The 26,138-nt window shown below is 25.2% G+C and overlaps 1 protein-coding gene across 3 annotated transcripts in view; it reads left to right on the forward strand.

The window, feature by feature from the left end:
- LOC113552216 (leucine-rich repeat-containing protein 24-like) overlaps positions 1-26,138 on the forward strand; it is a 155,517-nt gene that overhangs the window by 58,730 nt on the left and 70,649 nt on the right. For 2 of the 3 annotated variants that reach the window (XM_026954971.1, XM_026954970.1), the window contains one exon: positions 11,952-11,975. The exons of the other annotated variant lie outside the window; for it this stretch is intronic. The gene's annotated coding sequence lies outside the window, so the exon portion shown is untranslated. The remainder of the gene's footprint in view (positions 1-11,951; positions 11,976-26,138) is intronic. 3 annotated transcript variants of the gene reach the window in all.

The following is a 26,138-nucleotide window of genomic DNA, read 5'->3' on the forward strand; positions in this document are numbered from 1 at the left end:
AAATTATAACTAACTTAAAAATATATTTAATGCCATCCAAAATTTCTCAAACTGATCTAAAATGTTTCGGTAAATATTAATATTTTATGATAATTTGACATTTACAATTATTATTATTTTAAAATAAAAATGATAAAATTAATTTTTTCGAAAACTTGTAAATGAAAAATTTTATTTTTATGAATAATATTTTTTTATTTTTTTCCGAATTTTTAAAACATCCTGGAAATTGTTCACTATTGATCCCCCAAAGTAGAAAATAGATTCATTTTTCTTCTAGAAATACCATAAAATTTAAATATTTTTAGTAGGTACACCAAAAAGTGAACACAAACATAAAATAAATATATTTATTTATATAAGATTAAACATACAGACATCGTTGTACAACCAGTACATTCATCACTCTATTCAGTATCTAAAACAAAAAATTGTTTATAGGCTACTTATTATATTATTTTCTATATGTTTTTTGTAGAATAATTGATATCAAAATAATTGTTTAATCTTGATAAAGTTATTTTTACGGTTCAGTTAATAATATTCATTAGTATGCTGATGTAAAACCATGACATATGTACAATTGCTCGGCACTCCTATTATACTTGAACAATAAGTATTCAATCATTGTCAACATTTCATGATTTCTTACCCGAACAAAAATAGTTTATTACCTAACTATATTTCTTAAATATCAAACATTGTCATACACGTATTAATTCAATACGTTTTACAACGATTTTATTATTATGTAAACATGATAAGACCTGACTGATTCAAATCAATAATACAGGTATATAATGAAATAGAGGTACCTATTACTATATTTTGACGGTTATTTCAGTATTTCCGTATTCAAATATTGTTACATACTATTATTATATTTTGATAAGTTTCATAGGCAAGATCGAAATAACGATTGAGTCAACCGTTTTCAATTACCATTTTGATGTGATGAACACTATACAATTCCGCTATACGTCTATACATATAATAAATTATATATAGAGTATATTATTATAATAATATTCATGAATGACATAAACGTTGCAATTTAAATGCGAAATGGAACGTCTTACTAGGGAACGTTTCTAAAGCGTATTAGAATTATTATGCATCTGTCTCCTCGGATGGAGGTTTCAAATCGAACGTTTTCTCTAAAGAATATGCCCGTGCCATTTACCATTTATACGAAACGGAAACGTGATGAGGTCTTACATACGGCATCCTGTGCAGTGAAAACCCACCAATCATACATTTATGGTTAAGTGGCTCGTTGCGATACGCTCTTTAAAAAAATGTTATTTGAACCCGTTTTGTATTTTGTGCGCCAACTTCAGTATTTGGTTGATATAATAACCGAACGAGACTGACGAGTGGTGGTTTTTTTCGTCATTAATAACGATACGTAGTATTTCATATAAAATAAAATATAGTAATAGGTATGCTTATTTTTAAATAATTATAATATATAAACGTGTACTACTGTGTACATAGAAATATTTCTAGTATTTAATATTACTTCATAAATTTATATTGTAGATATACATTATTTATTTATATTATGTTCAGTTCAATAGGAACTAGATTATTTTTAATGACTTGATGTAATACTTAACATTTCACACCATACAATTTGTTAGTTCTCTTAAGTACAGATTCAAAAATAATAGTTTTCTAATAACTATATAATTTTATATTTTATTTATCGAAATAAAATTATCCGATTCCTGAACCGTGTAGAGAAATAAATGTTCAAAAAGTAAATCCAAAACAAAATGTACAACCAACTACAATTTGCAGTGGGTACGGCAAAATATTCTGTGCAATACTATAGTATGTAAATTATTGTTTTAAAGGAATTAGCACTCATAACTAACATTGCTGAGTACGTATCAAAATAATAAATAAATAAAAAAAATGTGCTCATTTTGATAATTTATATTTTAAATTTATTTAAAACTTTGGATAAAATTGTTGATGCTAATTTGTCTCATATTATGCATCAGAGTGGTATAAAAATTAACAAAGTATATTTGTTTTTAACTGTTATTGAAATAATCATTATTTTATTGCTCTTAAATAAGTAAAAATTGTCAAATGCTTTTATGATACTTAATATAAACAAATTAAACTTTCATACAAATATTATTACATATATACGATTATATCACAGTATACCACGCACACAGTTTTTTAGACAGTTTATTAAATAGTTAATGCATTTTGAAGCCTTCTATAATACATGCATGAAATTTTATACAATTGGGAGTTGTATCTAATTTTAGTTTATCACCTAATTAGAAGGTACCTAGGCTGGGTTAGATTAATATTTCGTATTTTTGAAGCAATGAACAAAATTCTAAAAATCCCGGTCTTTTTTACCGTGAAGCGTGTGCTTTAGGTTTAAAATAAATCCACACATGCATTGTACAAGTTTAAATAGATAGGTAATCAAATAAAATACCTTAACTTATTGATTAAAAATAAACTCATTTTAAAGAGTTAATTTAAAAATTATTTTTAATTCCCCCCATTTTAAAATTAACATTATTTGTAATTGCTTATTATTATGTGTTTTGAAGTGAATATAAATGCAAATTTATTCAATGTATACTATATGATAAAAATCGCATAAAAAAATTATCCAACATTTTTCAATTTTTATATATGTAAAATAAATGAATTAGAGACTCGTGTAAACAATTTATTTAATAATAAAATATTCCGTTAAGATAATATATATAAAATATATATTGAATTTATTTTGATCAAATTTTATATTGCTTCGCTTAAGAAGTAGCAACCACTTTTGTATCAGGTGTATGATTTAACACATATTGCTATCATTAAATTCGATAAATTTTTTACTTGGAAATAATAAAATATAAAGAAAACAAATGTTTTCAAATAATTAATGCTCGTAAAAAAAAATTATGAATATAATACATTTTTGTTACAAATAATAATAGTATATGATTATTAACTATAAATATTTTAATATAAAACGCAGTTACAAATTGTGCCTGGACGAAATTATTAATAGAACACAAATTGTGTCTTGAAGAAAAATTGATTTTTAAAAATAACTTCATTTAAGTGTTTGACCAATGTACATTAACTTTTAATCTATATGAGTTATTAATATAATAATGAAACAACATTTATGCTTGTGTAAAATATATGTATAATATTTTAATAGAAAAATTTCTTGATTTGAATTCATAATTTTATTAAAAAAAAAAAAAGATGTAAGTACATATTATATTATTATTTATACCTATAAAATATGTTGATAAACGTTAGTTTAATATAAGTCCTAAAGACTAAAATACATTTTAATTTGAAATTATTACATTGAATAGTTACAAATGTAATTTTAATACCTGGATAAATAAAAAAATGTCTATATTAACTTTACTACATATAAGAACTTTGAGATATATGTTTAATATATTTCAAGAATTTAAGAAAATAAATACAAAATTCATTATTTATTCACAAGAAAATAATTGTTTAAATTACCTAATAATAGTTATTTATTTTTTATAGTAAAACTATTAATTTTTTTAAAATACAAGATAATAGAGAATAAATTCAAAATACTTATTTACGTTTGTTATCTGATAAGCAAAATAACTTACTATCACGAATAAACAAAAAATGATAAAGTAAAGATATTTTAAATACGAAATGTTATATTTATTAATAAATAGTGCTTATAATAATTATTTTATAGCAATTAATTATTTTATTGTAAATACAAAATGTATATTCTTCGAGCAATTAATAAACAATACACTTAGATTTATGTGTAAATTTGAATACTATTCTAAGGGTATTTCATATTTATTTAATATCCAAATGATTGTAGCTTATTATGTTAATTCTAGAATACTGAGTAAAATTATTTAGTAAAACCATTTAGTAGTATATACCAAGAATCAGAAAATTATTTTATTAAAAAAAACCATAATATGGTCTAGCTGTAAATACTAGTAAGGTCTTTATAAAAAGATAAAATGAAAATTAAGCCGAGATTAACAACATTTTGAATGCAAAATAGGTATATGCATTTATGATTGTAATTGTAATAAAATATATTTTTGTGAATAAAGCATATTCGGAATTCTAATCGTATTTAAAAAATCATAAACGTAAAAATCATATAGATGAATCATTGTGCGAATGGTTACGAATATTAAGAATAATTTGATCTCAATTTTTTCGGTAATTAATATATTATAATAACGCAAATAGTTTGTACTTGTCGACAAATTCCTTTCGTATGCAAAGATAATAAGATTATAATTTCGAACTACGATAAAATAACTTTTTATACCATCGTAATATTATAATTTAGAAATTTGTTATACAAGTCGACTGGCGTTCGTTTTATTCATTTTTTTTTCATTATTATTTTTTTGAGTGAGGACATTTTCAGTGGACATAAATATTTTCGCTCGGTATTGATGTGCCATGAACATTTTTTTTTTTTTTATCACAGTATGTCATTACTTCATCAGGTACGTATTTCACTTCACGGCGATTGTACACATCAATGGCTGTCTGCAGCAGATTTCGTCCGGCAGATAACCATCGATATGATAACAAAAATATGATGTCTTTTTTAAGAAAAATTAATAGTGTAACGGCTTTTTCATTTTTCGCTGATAAAATAATAACATCAGCTAGTACAACGAAGAAACCTTTTCATTTTTTATATCACAATTATTTGCTTATTACCTATTATTTATTTCGTATTTAAAAATGCATACTTAAAAATATCTTAACGTCGATAGTAGTCTCGTTTTTAAAATATTCATTCAAACACGTTCCGTACATCATATTATAAACTTATAACGCTTGTCGAACCAATTTAAATGTTGATTTTTCCTTTGAAACAATTGATCTCAAATTGTAATAATGGTCTTCGCCCGCCCGTTCGGCGTTGACGCGTTGTACACGACCCGACACTAACATATTCTCAAATTTACATCGGAGCTAGAGTGAATAATATTATTCCAGTTGCATGTTTAGTACATTTTAACGTCGTTGTGAACGGTTTTTTTTTTTTTTTTTAATTGGTTGTTAGCAAAACGTAAAAAGTGAATTCCAATACTGTGAATGAAAAAAAAATGAAAAAGGAAATACTGGTACATACCTATTTCTATTTTATGGTGACCTGTTCTTTTCAATTCCTTGTAAATTTCTGGTTTTTACAATTGTACCAATTATAATTGCCAGGTATAATCATTCTTTATTCTGATAATTAAATTTCATATTATATTTGTTCATGGAATCAGAAATTGTTCACAAAAATCATTTAAATAATAACATATACTGTTAGGTGCTGACATAATAGATTTAACATTTATTTCACTTATTTTAATTAAAATTATTATTTCACTAAGCTAAGCCTTGGTGGATCGTTGTATAAAATAAGTTATTAAACAGCGTAGTTTGTCTATCTATATAAATATTTTTAAAAATAATAATAATCTTTTAATAATAGAAGTTTTCAAGTGAAAAAAATTGATTTTATCGCGTGAAAAATTAAATCCACATTAAAAAATAATATTTACACAACAAAAAAAAAACAATAGAGACATTTTAGGTTTTAAACTCAGAGTATAATGATAAATGTATCGGTTTTCAATGATCTGTTTAAAAAAAAACTGTGTCGGACGACATATTTTATAACAAAAACAATTCTGCTTATCATTAATATTTAGCATATTTTTTGGTAGCAAAATGAATCTTTTTTAAGAAATTCTCATAATAATCAGGAAGAACTAAAAAAAATGATAAAAATAGGAATATATTTGCATAACTCCAGTTTAAAAAAAATCGTTTTTGTTATTTTATTATAATTTATAATTAAAAAATGAATGACTAAATACTTGAAATGTTCTCCAAGTATATATTATATAATTCCTTGACGTGATAATATTTCCAAATATTCTGGCTCTTTTTTTGACTATTTATGGACATGATCAGTTTTGATTTTTTAGTTGTTTATATAAATAAAATAAAAAGTTAATGCTCAGTCAAACCTTGAAAATACATTGCAAGATCCCTTATAAGTTGTTCTTTTAGAAATTTAAGAATAATTAAATTAACGAATTTTTCTACAAAAATTTTCAAATTATGTTATATTTAAAATGAATATGTATGTGTGTGTGTCTGTATCTGTATGTAAACTTAATAAAGTTTTAATCTTGAATATATAACTTGCACAATCTGAAGATTTAAACACGCACTCGAACACACGTTAGTTGGAGGTGTTAGCGCCACATTCACGTGTGATATAATATGATATCTGAAATATATATACGTCTAATACGTATAACTACACTATGCAAATGACTCTGAAAAGTCAAACCTAACGTCAGCAGTTATCTGTTTTCTTCAACGTTATCACGCAAACCGTAGCAGGTACATAATTATTATTTACACGACCGTCAGTCAACTTATGTCAGACAGGCCCGTTGTCTGGCCTGTAAATTTGCTGATCAGATATCCACAACGGCGAATAAAGACTGCTCCTTGCATGCATTTTGGTAACCGTGTATGTCAAAAACTTACTCTAAAACCTCCTTGTTTTAAAAGTGCACACCACAATACTACCAATCTTATTTGTGAACTATGAATACATTTTTGATACGTTTTCACTTTAGGTTTGGAAATGAGGTTCATTGGAGTTTCACGCATCACCACACAGAGTTTTTATCAACTAAGTACCTATTATTGTAATAACCGAACCATTTTCACACAATATTTTTGTCTTCGACACAAACCGAACCGGATATATAGAATATAATTATGAAATTATTAAATATACATGTTCCCGCATATTGACGCATTAAGCGAAACCGAATAAAACAAATCTAAATAATCGAATATACGTTTATTTTTCATAACTATTTTGAAAATTTTAACTGGCAATTGGTTAATAATCCAAGATAGTGAGTATACATAAAGTACAACAGATATATAGGGTATTTCTAAAATACATTTTTATATCCATGTATCATATTAATATACAAGTTGCCTGTTGTTCTCAAGTCTACGGCAAATTGTACGATATAATATGTATCGAACCATGGCGCTTATTTAAAAAGCAAAGAAAACATCGACACGAAAATTGCATTCTAAAAAATGTATGAAAAATCGCATGCCTACATAATATATTTTACACTTGAGTACATATACCTGTTGTCATCACATATCAGCATTAATCAATTTGTGAAACGACTCACGTTTCAGTCTATATTGAAGAAAAAAAACAGCAAAACACTAGACCAACACAAGATATGCGCAAAACCTCAAATACCAGACATCACAGGTCGTTTTTATACGTTTAGGTATATTCGTTTTGCTGATGTTCGTGTACGGTATTATAATATTATTATATTATCGCCGTCAACGCGGTCGTCGCGAAATCTCTGAAACGAGTCGTCCGTTGAAATCGCACACTATCTTTGGCCGCGTTAGTCGGGGGGCAATTGTAACGACGACGACGACGACGACACGGCTAAATATGAAGCGAAAACCGTCTGTCCGCGGCCGACGTGTGGGAGATTCTCGACGTCTCTATTATCGTCACGCCAAAAACCGTCGACGGTGCACGAGTCATAATATTATATTATTACACCACCGGCGGACCGTGGCTTATACTTTCTTTTCGGGGCCACGTTACGCAATAATATCAAGCCCACGCAGTCCTTCCCCTCCGCAGTCCCGATATGAACACCACCGCCCCGAAACGTACGGCCCGGCCCGGCCCGGTCTGTCGGCTTCGTCGGCATCGTCGTCGTCGTCGTCATTGTCGACTTTTTCGTAACGGCGCGTTTCCGCTCCTTTCAGTCCCGCGGGATATTAGATATCACGACGGCGTGACGTGACGTGACTGACACGTCTTTGGGGAGTCTTTATTACTAAACTTCATATTGTATATCCGGCCCCGATGCGGCCGCCACACGTTTGCGCGAATGAGCCTTTATATAAATTGTTAATATTATTATTTCACGATAGCATATCATTCATCACACGTCAAGTCCTCTCCGGACGGTCTCGGCTGGTGGACAATAAACGCGTTGACGTTTGACGGTCTATGCGAGTGTGTATGATATATAAGTACTGTTGTGCTATTTACTGTTTAAATATATATATATACGGTTGTAAGTATATTATTTTCATCGTTATTATAATATTATTATACATACATAACAGTCAGCTGTTGTACTCTGGTATTTGTTTGTCGGCACACCTTCATCACAATCGATCTCGGTTGATATATTTCCAGAGGGTTGGACTGGGTAGGACAACAGTTTTCGTGGGGATTCACACCTAGTACATCTTTCTTCGTCATTATTTCAAACTATATTATATTTACAACCAACTTGTTGTTAACTTGTTTTGACGAAAAATTATTAATAATTATAATAATTTGATTATATTATCATATTATTATACTCAAATTGAATAATTTGAGTATAAATAGTATAATATGAATTTTAGAAAAGGAATCACGTATTTTCTAATTACAGAATTATTCAAAATGAATAATCCAGTACTTTTCACCTAGCTTCTTAGATTACCAGACATTATCCCATATGATTATATATTTTAGGTATATGTAGCACAATGTTATCATCAACCATACATTAGCTAAGAAATTAGCGAAGTCAACTACAATAGATGTTATGCATGAAATTAATTTAAGTTCCAACTGTATGTGGCTTGTGTAAACAAGGAGAGTTACACAGAACGTTTATAGACACCGTTACATATATTTAAAATAATATTCCAAATGGTAAAAATTATAGTTTAATAGTGTGACACGCGGTTTTTAAGAGCCAAGCACTTTATGTAGTAGTAGTCGTCGTAATAATAATAATAGTAGTAGTAGTAGTAGTAGTAGTAGTAGTAGTAGTAGTAGTAGTAGATGAAGGTTTATACAACAAATAATTTTAAATAATAGTTATTGCATAGTACACGCACCAAAATCCAACCGTTTTTAATTGCGATTTTATTTTTAACGCAGTGAGATATCGATAAACTGTATAAATATATTTATTCGCTATTAAGCCATTAATTTACAAAATACACTGTAAATAATGTTGAAAATAAACTAATCTGACATCATGCAAATGACTCGAATGCTGTTGAAAATAAACAAAACAAACATTGAAAACAATATCAAACAGTTGCATAGTCGTTGTTCTTTTTTCTAATTTAATTATGGTACTGTCAAGAAAACAATTAATACTAAATGTACCTTACTGAGTTTTTTGGGAGGATTCTACACTACTAAATTAAACACTTTCATGGGTACTCTAATGTTTCGACAAAACTGCAAACTCTGGTTTGATTTTAGATTGAATATTGAGCAGTTTCTGACTAACCCATCCACAAATAAAGCCCAGCACATACGCGTTCGTTATATAATTTCGCAAACACTAATACACAATGTATTATCATATAATATAATATGCATTCCCTACTGTCGCCTGTCGGTATTAATCGCACACACTTAACTTCAATTTTGACACTCGGGACTTAGAATTTCGCGTCTGTAATTCTCTAGAGATATAATTTTCATGGTGATTACATTAAATATCGAACGTGTTTGACTGTGAAACCCGACCTGCCCAATACACGGCTCTTCGCATTATATTCTCCACGTATGTACAGCCAAAACCGTACCTAATAATATGTTCACATAAATTAAAGGAACATATACCTATTTATATCAAATATTGTTTTTCTTTATGCGCGACAATATTTTATATTTTTACATTTTGATCCTGAATATAAGTAATTGATTTTTTCCAAAAACCGATTTCAGTGAGTTTCCATAAATTGTTTGTCGCTCACATAAGACTCAAGAGTTGTACAAGAGAAAAGAAAAATAATACTTTTCGTAAAATAATAGCTTTGTAGAAAATAGCTTTCTGTTCAACAATACGACGATATTTTTGAAATAAATAATAAACAATGTGTGAGTAATTAATAATATAACATTTTTGGTACAGGTATTATAGGTTTTACTTTTTAGATTTTGTAACGGGTTTTTGAATTTAAATTTAAATGTTCATTAAACACGAATGCTAAATTGTTTAACCTCGCATAAAAATTGATTAACGGAACATACACGGCAGAAGTAAATTATTGTCATAGTAAAAATTACATTAAAGAAATATTTTTTTAAATATTTAGTTACGTAGTCAATGGTTTTATTTAGTAACTAGTCTATCACTTGATTATTATAATATGCTGAAACATATTATTATAACTTTATTTCATTTTTCATTATAAAAACTACATTTAACAAAACCATGATTTGTTATATTTTAACAATAAGTATATAGTTAAGGTTTGTAACATTTTAAACTTTGATCGTTCAACTTAGTCTGATGTTTTAACCATTCAACTACTATATTAAAGGTTTTTATCCATTTCATTTAGAGTTACTGAATTATAAAATATATATATAGAAGTTGAATATAGAGTGACCTACGATTGAGTACATATTGAAATGATTTTACAAACATGTTGAAAATGTAAAATAAATGATAAATCGGTGGTAAGATATATTACTAGATTTTAATATAGCTAACATTATATAACAGCTTTTAAAAAAATTAATTTATAGTTTTGTAAATATTATTTGTATTATTAGTAATTCTTAAATACGGAAAATTAGTATTAAAGTTCTATAATTATTTAAATTTGAATTATGCATTAAGTCACATTATACCTAATAACATAATTTGTCAATTCTATTTGACATATAAATAAATGTATGATGCTTCGGACAAATCAATTGAATTAAATCCCTCAGCTCTTTTTTAGATAGAAAATACTGCTGCAACGTGCATTATTCATAGGTAGACATGGTGTACTCTCATTTAGTGAGAAAAGGATCAAAGTGCAGCATAATACCGGAATACTGTATTTCAATTTTACACCGAGATAATGAATTTTGTATAAATTTGATCGTGGATACTTTTTCAATTTTCTTGTTAGCTGTAAAGCGTTTCGTTTCACTGTTACACTTTGAATACAGCAAATAAACATAATTTGAAATTAGACTTTTAAACATACAACTGATTTACAAACTTGTGTAGAATAATTTCTTAAATGTATAAACTATATTAAAATAGATTTCTATAAACAATTTTCAATTTCCTTTAAAAATAGCAAAATATATAACTATGAAACTACATATTGATTTCAAATGTCAAACTAAATTTATTGTAAGTCATAATACATTATCATAAAATATGTCTAGAACTATATAAATATATCATAATATTTTACCATTATGATATGTGACTTTAAAAACATATAAATTATGAGACAACTATTAAGTAAGGTTAAATAAAATGTGATTTTCCAAGAATTAAATTTATAATAATGGTCGTATTATAGTTTTAAAAACAACATGCTAGTAATCATGAAACACCTGCGATATGGGTATACCTATAAATGTAATAGAATTTTAAAAAAAAACATTTTTCAAGCGTAGTGATCTTATGTAAGTTACTTGTTGACATTTTTTTTCCATAGTATATATATATATATAATAAAATATCTAGTCACTACAGTTATAATTAGACTAAATATTATATATAACCCTGTTTTATGAAAGTTAAAAATAAACTAATAATGATTGGATTTATAATATTTTCATTTTGGAAGGATTAAAAAGCTAGTTTTATATTTATGGTAATTATGTTTTTCTAAATATAAAATAAAAGAGAGTAAAATGTGCGTATCCCTGAGCAAATATACGATCACAATATAGGTGAAAACTAATAATTTCTTTTGTTATTGAACCAAAAGTAAAAAATAATAATAAAAACATAATTATATGGGATTTTGTGAGTTTGATCAGTTGGACTTTGAGGGTACATTAATAAAGTATATCTTGTTTTTTTCAGAACAAGCCGACAAAAGCAATTTCGGTGAGTCAATATTTATTTTAGAAACGTTTTTTATTATTATTTTATGATGTAATATGAAATTTCTATAACACACACTATAAAGGATAAGAAGTGAATTTATTTTTCTAAAATATATAGAACATTAATAAAACTAATGTTATATACTTAAATGTATGAAGTAATTACATTTATTTATATATGTATAGTCTACTAAAATATAAATATGGATATAATATTATAAGTTTTCCTCATAATTTATAGTGAAATTAAAAACTAGAACTAATCCGAAAGTTTGTGAAATAATTGATTCCCCGATACATAAACATGGAACAAATTAATTATAATACACGATAACGATAGTTTCCATAATGTTTGACAGCAAAACGTTTACGGTCAAATATATTTGCAACTTAAACGTCACTACAGTTAATTGACAATGGTTATTTCTTATTAAAGATATTACAATAACCTTGGATCGATTAATGAGAATATAAAACCAATCAATAACGTTTTTAATATGATTGAAGCTGTTTACGTTTAACTAAATACAAATTAACGAATCACAATTTATAATACTATATTGTCTATATTATACAATAGGAATACACACATTGGTATGACACATATTTTGCATTATTTATAATATAAAATAGAGTAAATAAATATCGAAGAATTTTAATGATTTTTGTGATCAAGCTATGAATAGAAAAGAAAAAAGGGAATGCATATTGGATAATAATTTAGAAGAAACGTCATGATTAGACCAATCACACGCTGATGTACCGAAATCGTCTATATACTGCGCCGGCCAATAGATCTAATAATTAATAACAATATTATTATCAATAACAGCACTACAATATTATATTCTGTTCTACACTGCAAATTCTACACCACAGTTTGACGCGGTGTACGCGTTTAAGACCCGGAGAGAGTAACTGAGTGACGGTTTGAAAGCCGTCATCGAACTCATTCCATGTGGCCAAATATTGGTATTACAATCTAAGAAATTATTTTTTCCAATTATTTCTCAGAATGAGATAATATTCAGTACAGATGAATATTTGTATCGTTTTCCATAAATTGGTCTATTATATTAATTTTTTAATATTTATATTAACGAAAATTGTTCATCCGAAAAACAATACAGATTAATCATTAACACACAGTTTTAATTAATATAATATCGTCAATAATGCGACCACGCAATTGGCGTAAGCCATTTATTGTCACGAGGGTATGGGTATACAATAATATGAACACTTCTACACAATGTTTTATAGGAATAACTTTTTACGATTCCAATTAAATAAAACAAATACTGTTGCCATATCGACGTCTAGCCATTACAAAATTGCTTTAAATCAACGCAGTGTTGTCGTTTACATCATTGCGCTGTAGTTCGTCTAATATATTGGTAAAATAATAATATCGATTATTTGATTTTGATTTTAAATACACAAAAAAATGCTTTACGCAGTTCACAATATTCTATTTCAGTATAAAACAATAAACATCGATAACGGATCACATTACTATTTGCTTTTTTAAACAATAAGTAGTAACTATTTTTATGAAAACAACGTGCGCCGTATATAAGTACTTACGAACGCGATCCAAGTGATTGCGACTATAATAATAACGTAGTGCATGCATGCATGCACCACTACACGAAAAGTATCTATTTTCAAACATTTTGTCTTCATTTTTCGATTATTTGTCGCACGAATGTTTCGTATAAGCCGGTATACGGTTATTTTTATTTTTATTATTATTATTCCGAACAAGAAGCGGAGAAACGTTTCGGAATATAAAATATCTTTATAATATACTCATTTATATACTCATTTCGTTTACAGTAGATGTCAGCGATCACATTGTCTCAATTACAAATACGAACAACTTATTGTGTATACACAGATAACCAAATCTAAAGTCGGGGGCTTTAAAAAAAATTATACTCCTTCGTTAAGCATTATGATAGTAGCGTTTATTGCTAATAGTGCATAATGGTACGTGTATATGTTGCTATATATGCACTGAAACGTTTACACACAATTGCCCTAACGTCACATGGCACATGTGCGTATGACCAAAGTCGAATATTACGGATAACGAGCATACGATACACACACGCGTATGGGCATATTGTATATTAATAATGATGATAAGGTGATTTTTTTCCTAAACTTAAACTTACACACTTATTTTCAGTATTTTCTTTTTAGTTTTAGAAAATCGTTTGATTGTTAGGTAAGGATTGTTGAATACCTTAATATAATGTATAACTCAATACCTATTATTCATAAATCGAAATGTTCACGATGTTATTCTGTTACAGATAATAATTAATCAAGTTAAAAATATGAGTAAAGAAAAAATATTAATTATTTTTTTGTGTACATTATATATATTATTATAAATAATTTATAATTTATCTTTTTCGTAGAAAAAAAATACTTTAAATTAAATTATAAAAATACAAAATTGTACAAAAAAAAAATCACCTCGCTTATTCAACTTATTGGTTTACTGCGTACATATAATACACAATATACATTTTATACACTCTTGGTATATATTGTATAATAGAGGAAGAAGGAGAGAAATACGTTTTCTTTCATGAACACTTCCTCCTATTCGGCGGCATTTTGAGCACATTATATTATATATATATATATATATATATATATATATACAGAGTGATTCACCAAATATAATCACCCCCATATTTTAATTTAATAATGAATTTATTCAAATTTTAATTTTTGAAATTTTTAAGTATACTTGAGGACCATAAAATTTCCATCTTTTTAGATTTTAAATATCATTTAAGGTGTGCTTTGTTGATTATAGTGGTACATGTTAATAAGTAGTTTGGTAATTATTATAAAATATATTAAATTAAGGATAATAATTGTCCTTAAAAATATAAAATAAATGTCATATTGCATCTAGTATTTATTATACTATGACATTTTTTACATATTATATCTTTCAAACCTATATTATCATGAACCTATTATATTCAATACACACTGCACAAAATTAAATAACTTAAAATTCACTATAAAATATAAATCAAGTTTCAATTTAGACAATTACTATACATACAAGACTACAAAAGTCGCCTGACTAGCAAATTATAAAAAAAGTGTGATCCCCATTTGAAAAAATAATTTGGTATCGTCACTGTCCAAATGTTATATAAAACCAAAGAAAATAGTAATAAATTTAATTTAAAAAAAAAAAATAGTTCTGTTCATTCACCATCATTATATGACACGTGTCGTATTATATATATATATATATGCCATTAACAGTAAAGGGATGAGTAAATTTAAAAATTTTAAATATTAGTATTTGAGTAAAATGCATTATTAAAAGACATGATAGCGGTGTCCATGAATTACTCTATAGAATATGTGTGTATATAAATTATATTTTAATATACAATAATAATAATGCACCAGGACCTAGTAAACAGTGAGGGAGAGGGAGAGATCACTTTTAACAGGAATAACAAAAGAACAAACCCCGTGGTGACAACCAAACTCCTTTTCTTCCGCACACAGTACACGCGGTACTACAAGCTGGTGTTAGTGTATTATTCATATATAATGTACATTTTATATACGTGAGTGTGTGTAATATGCGCGTCTAAGCACGAGCACTGGATAGGCGCATTTCGCCTCCATCTTCATCTCCATCATTGTGCCGCCGACATCATTGTTTCTTCTTCCGCACCCGTGATAATATGACCGCGCATTATTGCTATAAATTTGTTGACGAGACTAAAACACAAAAAACTTGTTAACAGCCGAAAATTTTTTTAAAATCATTTTTCCTCAAAGTATTACCATAATAATATATTTTATATTATCATTATTTTTACTGCCGTAGCTTATAGGTTTTCGCGGTACCGACAACCATAATAATATACTCCTTAGCTACATTACTATTATCATTATAACAATTTAATAATAATCGCGAACCCACGCGATAATATTATAATAACAACGACCGTCGTTATCGCTACTACAATACAATCCACACTAAAGTGGATTTCTGTCGAAAATTATTTCAAAGTGTATAATATCGTTATATCTTAAGATAAACTACGGATTTATTTGATGGCAAGCCGGGTGTGTGTAAGGCTGAAGAAGCGACCGATGAAATTAACATGACGCAAGTTCCCAATTCCAATTTTCATATATCATAGTATTATATAATCAATAATTATATTATAAAGTACACAAACTTGTAAACGATATATTTTTTTAAAATATTCAAGTATAGACGCAATTACAAATTTTTCATATTTTTCAATTTTTTTACAAAATAATTTGTTTTTACTTTATAAATCACTGGACTAATTATTTTTAATTTTATCATATTTTACATACATTTAATATAGTATTTTCATTTTCGTTTAAGTAAATATTATTCACAATAAAAAGATTAATAGATTGTTATAGTACTTAAAAGTATTTCAATATTTTCATTTAAACACTATACAATACTAAAAGTACAGATCCAATGCTCTTATGTTTTCGTCAAGCTAATTAATGGACTCGAAATTCTGTACCCGCATACAGTGTCGTTTCAAATTTTATAATAAAATAAGAATACTTACGCATCTCATTTCCGATAACAATTTTCGACGAGTAACGAAATAGATGAAGCCAAAATTGTTGTCTTATTCAGCGGATATTACAATATCAGTGTTTACCTATATAATACTTCCGAAATACGATATTTTAATTTATTTCGCAGTTTTGCACCATACTTTATAATGAACACGAATAAAGAAAACTAGACACCTACTCTACAGTCTACGTGTAACTACTCATTATTCTATATAAATGTCTTACATCAACGCAATTGACATTAACAGTAAATATATTACTCTAATATTAAAGATTTTACTAAAATATATATTTTTAATAGTATGCTTATACACTATATAAGCTATTCTCGCCTGTACTCGTAATACTGTATACGTATGTATACACGGTAGGTATGCCCGACAATCATAATAATGAATACGGCAGTTTACAATAATATTTGCATATCCACATATATATTATTAAAGAAATGGGATCATAAATAAACGGTAAAATAATAAATCAATTATTAATACAAATATTTTATTTCGAAATATCAATTTATCTTGAATAGGCACGACGAAAGCACGATTTTAAATCTACGGTATAACTGAATTTATAGCATAACTGATGTCATATTATTGAGATAAAAAAATATCTCGTATCAATAAATGAAAATTAAATATTAACTGGACTTTATCTTTCACGAACCTTTTTAAATGACCGAGACATTTCTTGTGTACATAAATCATATAAAAAAATAAAAGTAAAACATTGCTCGTTTTCTTATTTAGCCTGTTTATTTGCTGTTATTTTACGCATATTATTTATGTTGAGTATAAGTTTAACATCGTTTACGCACGTACGGGTATCTTTTCGAAAAATTAATGCCATAGTCGCTAAATAAAATAAACTGTGAAAAGTTTAATTTATTCAACGTAAACCAATGTATTTTTTTAGTCCTACGTCATAATATAATTTTTTTCTATTTTTTTCAATGAATCTTTTTAGATAAATTATGTAAGTTATGTGTTTATACAGTAAATATATAAAACGTATACACGTTGGTGTCAAATCGATGAATAATATTATTGTTGTTTTTCATAAATTTAAAAAAAAAAACACTGTAGATATATATTAGGTTTAAATAACAATAAAACGTTAAAATGGCAATAATATCAACGTGCGTAAAAGATGCTATACCTACATTGAGCTTATAGACTTTACACATTCGAACATATTTTGAAACTGACTCGACGCAGTTTACTATGTCAGCTTACAAATACATATTTATTATTTATTTTTTTTATCATATATTTTTGGATAAAAGTGGTCACTGTAAATATATCGAAATTTACTCATATATAAAAAAAAAAGCAAAACAAAAAAAACTTAAAAAAAGGACAAGAGCTTTAATTATATGAAATATAATATAAAGTTGTAATTTTTTAATATTAAAAATAAAGTTTATATATCTAATAATTTAAAATAAAAGTTATTTTTATGAAAATGTCAGATCTTACAATTGTAAAAAAAATAACATTGGTTTTTTTCTATAAATCCATACAATTTAATTTTATGACGTTGAAACTCTGATTTAAATTATTCTTAGAACAAAATTATAAATTTTTATTTATTACCTAATCTTAATTAATCACTTTTGAATTCAATAAAATTAACAATTCAGAACGTCATAAAAAAACAACATCAAAATAAAAAAAACTATTTTTTTTTTTATTATTTGAGTGTACCTACAGTAATTTTATGTTTAAGATACTTTAGAGTATTGACCCCGTCAACAAAAATTTATTGTAATCAGATAAAAAATAATCGCATATTCATTTTTTTTTGTTTTAAAAAATAGAAATCCAAATATAATTCAATTCCTTAATCAATGTAAACGAAATACGCGAAAGTGTTCTGCAAAAATTATGTAATGAATTAATTGAATAAAAAATTTAAAACTAAAATTGAACAAAAATAAAGTAATTTTTTTGCTTTAATTTCTATAGTTGATAATATTATTTTCTAATAGCATTTTATTAAGTAATATGATATATGCCTACATCCTAAATAAAGTCAATTTAGTTGTTCAAATTATAAAATATTATTTAAAAAATAAAAATATAAAACACAAATAATTGAAAATTAATTTTCAAAAAAATGTGTATGTTTTACAGAAACGTAATATTTATTTTGTACGTGTTATATATACGTAGATTATAGTTAATTTATTTATTTATTGTTCGTTAAAAAATTCCTAATACTTATTATTATTGTTATATACTAGTACACATAAAATAGATATATTTAATCATAATAAACACTACTTTTATAGATGTATTGTGATGTTTATTAAGTATGAACCACAAATTATGATGAATATAACAAATTAAATAAATAATGTTTAAATTGTATTTGACTTCAAAGTCATATTATTATTGCACTCACGATATACGATGATAATGATCATTCAATCAACAAAACAATTAATATGTTATTTTAATAATTAAATAGCATTTTGAGAAATTTTAAAAACAAATTTCATCATTTGTTTCATAATAAAATATGTATAAACAACGATATTAACATTAAAGGTCTCAATAGATGATTCTAATAATAATTAAGTTTTATAATTGGCTAAATGTGTATGTAATTTTATATTGTTAATTGATCAATTAAGTATTTAGTATTCACTATTGAGAATCATCTTGAAGTTTCATAAGTGTAAATAATTGTTATTTATTACAAATGTAAATCAATTTAATAGTATCCTAATCTAAAATTTAAAAAAAAAAAGAGTTCAAATATACACAGATAAAAGAATTTTAAATTTATTGACACTATAATTACAATTATTTGTAAGTTTAAAATACGACAAAATTTTTATTTTATAATAAGATTGTACTAAAACGATTAGTTCTGTAAAATATATTTAAAATGTATGATTCATTCCACGCTTACTTTATAAACAAAAGTATTTTTTTTTTTTACTTTCTATTTAAGAAAAAAACTTTATTCTATTCTTTGCCACGATTTACGGATCGAATTATAGGTACAAAAATTAGGGTCAAAACGTTGATTTTTCACTCTAAAACCTTTGAAAACTTATTTAATTTATAATAACTTTGATGATTTTTGATATTTTAACCAGCTCATTTCCCAACAAAATTAGATATTATATAGATAATAAGCATGATAAGTATTATGCACATATTATAACATACACATTATACAATATATACAAGCGTTAAAAATTAAATTTAAAAATCAGTCACTACTTTGTCTAACAATTAATATCATATTGTACTTATTATAGTATAATATTAAATATAAAAAACCGGTAGGCAAGTGAGTATCTCCCTGCTGTACATTAGGTGTTGAGTAGTTCACTGTAATGTGCGTGTTAAATGTTGAATCTGATGAAATATCACTGTATACGAAAAACGATTCTGAACAATAATGGTCGGTCAATCTATAACACTAAATATATTTCATGATATTTTTTATATAGCTATTTAAGTCAATTGTTTTACTTTTGTATTACAGTAAATAAATTGATTTTTTTCCAAAAAATTTAATTTATTAAATTATTTAAATTACCTATTACAATAATAGATATATTAATAATTATAGTATGAATATTAACTTTATTAACTTATGTAATAATAATACATTACTGTAAATACTGTAAAACAATGTGAATAGGTTCATTATTATAACAGATAGATAATATCTTAAAATTAATCTACACATTATTTTGAAAATTATATTGAATTTAATATAATTCATAACACACATGGCAATTATCCCATTGAATAATAAGCTTGTATTATAACGACATCATTAATTATCGTTAAAATATGATATTTGTTCTAAATTTAAATTAGAAATAAATATGAAAAAAATTGTGTTTGTATATTTTTGAGTTACAGTATAAGCATTGATTATTTATTAAATGTTTAAGCATTTTTACCCATTTATACATTTTTTATTGACATTTATGAAAAAAAACTTCAATTGTCTATAAATAAATTAAAAAGCGTCAAAATATTTTGAAACTACAACATATATGTATATAAGATGATAATATTTTAAACACTTTTCTAAGTTCAAAATTCTAGTTTTTACAATTAACCGTTTTTGATAAAACAAAACAAAAATATTACATTTTTTTTTTTAAATGGTTTCGTACCAAAGTATCAATAGATCCAATTTGTTACCAGAAACTTCCCCCAAAATTGAAGAACAAAACATTTTTTCTGCCACAAAAGGTGATAACAAAAAAACACATAGGATTATATGGTTTTATAATTGCTCCGTTTTAAACTAAAAAAATTAATAATAACAATTTCAAATAAATTTTGAATGAAAATTCAATATTTTATGTATTAAAAATAATCAGAAATTTCAAAAAAATACTCAGATTTAGAGAATTCACTATGACTTAGTTTAAAAAAAAATATTTACCTTGTCTAGCATTGATATTATTCGAATCACAAAAATATTTCGTTAACTGGAGCGTTTTTTCAGAGGTTTTATATTACATATTAAAAAGTGTGTGGATCCCTCTCCACATATTATACAATTTTCTCTTAAGCTTATATAAAATTACGAATAATAAAAAAAATAATTATTTAATGCTTGAGAGGTTATAATGAGAATATGAAACATAATATTGTTTTAAAAACAATCATTTTAAATATAATGTACTCCTCACTCTACACGACATCTAACTTATTATAAATAAATTAACTAATACAAATAAACAAAAATGTGTATACTAATATACACATAATATAAAGATTTAATTCAATACTATAACATTTTTTATTTTATTTTCTATCTATTCCAACGTCTCTTTCTCCAAACAAGTTTAAAAAGAAATATTTAGTTTAGCTGTTTAATGATGGAAAAAACTAAAAAAAAATAAATAAAAAAATAGTAAGTATTTATAAATAAAATAGGTGAACTAATTTCGATCATTTTTCAAAGAAAAAAAAATTAAGTTATCACAGTCTCTAATCATCTTCAAGAAATGTCAACAAAAACATGATTTCATAAATGTATATATATTATAGAATACCAAAATACATATTTGTAAGCTACGAAATCATAAATGCATTAATGTTTATAGAAGTACAATTTGATAATATTTTAACTATAGCCAACATTTTTCTGAATAAATATTTAATAAAATGTATATAAACTCAACATTGTTTTGAAAATTATATAATATTGGTGTTTATTATAACTTATAATAATTAACAGTAATCGCTCAATATACTTTCACTAGATAAAAAAAAAAAAACTCAAAACACAATATTTCAATTAAACAGCTTTAGGTCATTTTGGAACAGCTATCGATTATTTAACAGTTCAAAACAATACATGATGGTAAGTAATCATCAATCATTGAGGAAAAAAAGATCGAGCATAATAATTCACTTAAAGGAAATGTAGGGAAATTTATATACTTAATTACATAAAACTTAAAAAGCGTTTTTTATAAAGGTGTCCATAAAATAAAGCTTATAAAATATAAATATTTTTAATTTTTACAGTTTCTGTATTAAATGTTTTGTTAGAAATTCATTATCATGAACACCTTTTATGTTACCTTTAAATAATGTCAATACTTAATTAAAACCTATTCTATGATCAGAAATAAATCATTATAATGTTATATTTTCCGTAAGAATTTTGTGTCTATAGTTATACCAACTATTAACTAAAACCTGTAGTTCATTGCTTATGTCAATAAAATATTTTTATTACTATTATTTAAAAAAATTACATTTTCAACAACAGACTATTCTAGTTATTAATTTACCATTAATTTATTTAAATTTGGTAGCAATGAACTCAACAAATTGTTTAACTTTCAGCTCAATAAGTATTCTAAGATATTTGACAAAATTTGACTTTGACGACTATTTTATTAACTCACTTTGTTGTTTTTTATTTGAATAGTTTAATATTAAATAATGTAAAATTACAAACAAAATAACTTATCTGCAGTCACCTGCATAATATTAACGAACATCATACTAATTCCCTGAACAATTATACCCAGCATATTTTAATTTAATAATGAAATAATAAGTCATTCATATTCTATGGGGACGTAAATTATTTTTGATAAAATTTCTTCTTTTTGTTACGGTTTATTGTCTTTTCAATTTCTGTTAGGATTTTAATATATTATAATAAAAATATATATTTATACAGATTTAAATTTTTTCTATACCTGCTTAATTATTATTTGTATATAAATAACGGAAGATTATTGTCATTTTTATTTAATTTAAATACCAAAGTTGGAATCCATTTCATTTTAAATTACTCTTTAATTGAAATTCGTTCTGTTTTTTTATATATATATATATATATATATATAATGTTATCTTGGGTATATTATATTTGCATATATCCATATAGGTACTGAGTAGTTGAATATAAAAATAATGCATACACTATCTTATATATCTTATCATACCTTTATTAGTTAATATATATTTAATTGTATCATTTGAGCATGGGAATTTTAACTCACGACGATTAAAGTAGGTCAATCAAGTAATAGTACGCCATTTCAGCTTAATTCGTACTTGCATCCTCTGAAAATAAAAAATGCTTTTTAGAAAAAAAACTTTGTGGCCTTTTTATCAGATTTAAAATTTTTTTTAAATAAACTTTGTTAATCCATGATTTTACAGAGAATCGTTTAAGGAATAACAAATAACATATATTATTTGAGTCACCAGTTATCATAAAAGTTCATTAGATTCTTGATTGAAATGTAGGTATTGTAACCAACAATACCCAATATAAATGTATTATTTATTTTAACTTTGTTTAACTTTAAACTCTTATTAGGTCAATACAAGGGGTTTTCAAATTTTAATATAGACCTTCCATAATTGGCCATAGTTAATACAAATTTGACTCAAATGGCTGGTGCTTTTCAACTTTGGTGAAATCTATGTTTATTTTTAATTTCTCTAAACAGAATTGTGAAAAAAAATTGATAAAATACAACAAAAAAATGATGTTTATTTAAGTACACGATATTTATTTACATTAATATTTTATAATGATAAATAAACATGTGTCTATTTATAATACGTTAATAACAAATTACGTATACTCCTTGAAAATTGACTTCGATGAAATTGTCATCTGCTATAAATTTAAGCATTTGCTAAAATAGCGTTCGTTCACAATTAAAAATAAATTGTACTTCCCATACGAATTGAAGTATGGTATCTATATTTCGTATACAGTTGTTCGCAATTTATTCAGGTATTTTGCATTAATTCAAATTCCAAATTATTTATTTATACATTTTTTATAAAAATATTATTTCATAGTAACTTTATTTTTATCGGTTTTTATACATACCGTACTATTTATTATAACTATGTTAGAATTTTAATAACTATAGCTATACATTGGTGAATATTATTTCTACCATGAAATATTCATGTAAATTTGATGAAAAACACTGAATAAACGATTAAAAAATATATATGTTTAAGGAGAACATTACATTAAAAGTACGATATTACAATAGTCCCATGATAAATCATTTATTTAAAAAATATATATGCATACACTGAACAATGAGTATAATCTCTTTAACACATTTTCACAAGATTGATCCGAGCCGAAGTAAAAGAAGTTTTCCAGACACTTGCATCATAAGTATATCTGTTTTATTTTTACTGTTTAGTTTAGGTAGAATCAATCAAACTGTACACAAAACCCAAAATAACACAATGTAAAGTTAATGTATAATTTTTCAATTATAGTTTTGTTAAAAGTTTAAAGTTAAATTTTATTAATTCAATAAATATATATAGAAATATACAATAAAGACAATAAAATAACAATGGTTTAAAGAAATAATTCTTAATGATAAACTTCTTAATCGCTTCGGCAGTTTTTGTCAGTCATTTTTGACAGTCTCCTTGCGAAACGTAAATTTGACTTATATATTAAATTATATTTATCTTTATTTAATTTCCTTTTCTCATTTACAAATGTTATCAAATCTCTCAAATTATTATACTATTGATGTTAACGTTATTTCCAGAATTATTCATAATTGTTCTACAGCTGTATGAACATTCGCATTTTGTCATATCAAAATGATATCCTTCAAATTATATCAAATATAAACATCAACTTTTGAATCCAACACTTCGACGAATTTGAGCTCACAAAGTAAACAATAAGAAAACCAACATTGGATGTTTTAATAATTTCAAATAATATACTATTAAGAACAAACATTGTTTCGATATAACCATTACAAATTCTAAATAATTTGTCGATTTTCCAATCACCATCTAAAACAAACAAATGAGGTTTTTTTCTATTCTCCAATATGTGCCATTCACTTACTGTGTGTTTGTTTTTCTTAAATGTGATTTATTGCTTTTTCACAAACAATAAAATGGAAATTATTCACGTTCTACTTTAATTGGATTTCTTCAAATAATAAATAACAAATATCGCTTTGATACCTTTTGAGATTTTTAACTTTAAAAACAATTCAAATCGTTTTTTCTTTGAATGATATTTTATAGTGAGTATCCACTTAACAAAAAGTAGAACGTCGAGTATTAAACATTATTACGTTTATACTCGATGTACCTACATATTTTTATAACGTGTCTAAAATGATTCGTGTTTAAAAGATTTTTTTTACTTATTTTTAGTAAAAAAAAAGAATTTTTCAAATACGTTTCATAATCTTTGTAATTTTTCTTGTATATATATATATGTTCAATTTTTTAATTAAAAATAAAATCTTTTCAAAATGAAACGTATTATTATTAAAAACTCCAAATCCATCATATCTTGTAAGATTTGTTTAATTTGAGAAACCTTTTACGGTGATCATAGGAATGAAACATCACTGAAATAATTATTGCAGGAATACACTAGTAAAACCACATGTGCAACATATGCACATTATAACGTATATTTAACATCATTTTATATATTATAATACCTACATCAAAAAATATGAAAATATGAATTTTCAATATTAATTAAGTTTTAATAAATTAGAATTCAAATAAAAAAAAAAAAAAACGAAATGGTATTTTAAACTTTAGTCAGAATAATAATTATTGAAACACTACAAATAAATGAAATAGAATATTAGTATTCAAATTATACTTATGAAAAAACTTTTATTTTATGCTCCTCATTACTTTTATTGTTATTATTATTTTTTATTTCAATATATTCAATATTTTTACAAGAAGTTTAAAGTAGGTATTTATTATTATATGCATAAAAAACATCTTGTTATCGATTATCAAATTTACCTTATTTTTAACAAGTGAAAAACTCGAATAAATGCAAAAACCACCAATAATAATAAGTAATAGTAAGCCAAATACAAAAAAAAAAAAAAAACCAGAGGATGAAATGAAAATTGGATCGGTTATACGTTGAGACAAATCGGTTGGCACTTGGCTCTATAACTTTTAATGTGACGAGATAATAGATAAGTAAATAATTATTTGATAATAGGGTGTTGTATCTTACAGATAATTCA

The sequence above is a fragment of the Rhopalosiphum maidis genome, chromosome 2, assembly GCF_003676215.2.
Source record: "Rhopalosiphum maidis isolate BTI-1 chromosome 2, ASM367621v3, whole genome shotgun sequence".
Classification (NCBI taxonomy): Eukaryota; Metazoa; Arthropoda; class Insecta; order Hemiptera; family Aphididae; genus Rhopalosiphum; species Rhopalosiphum maidis.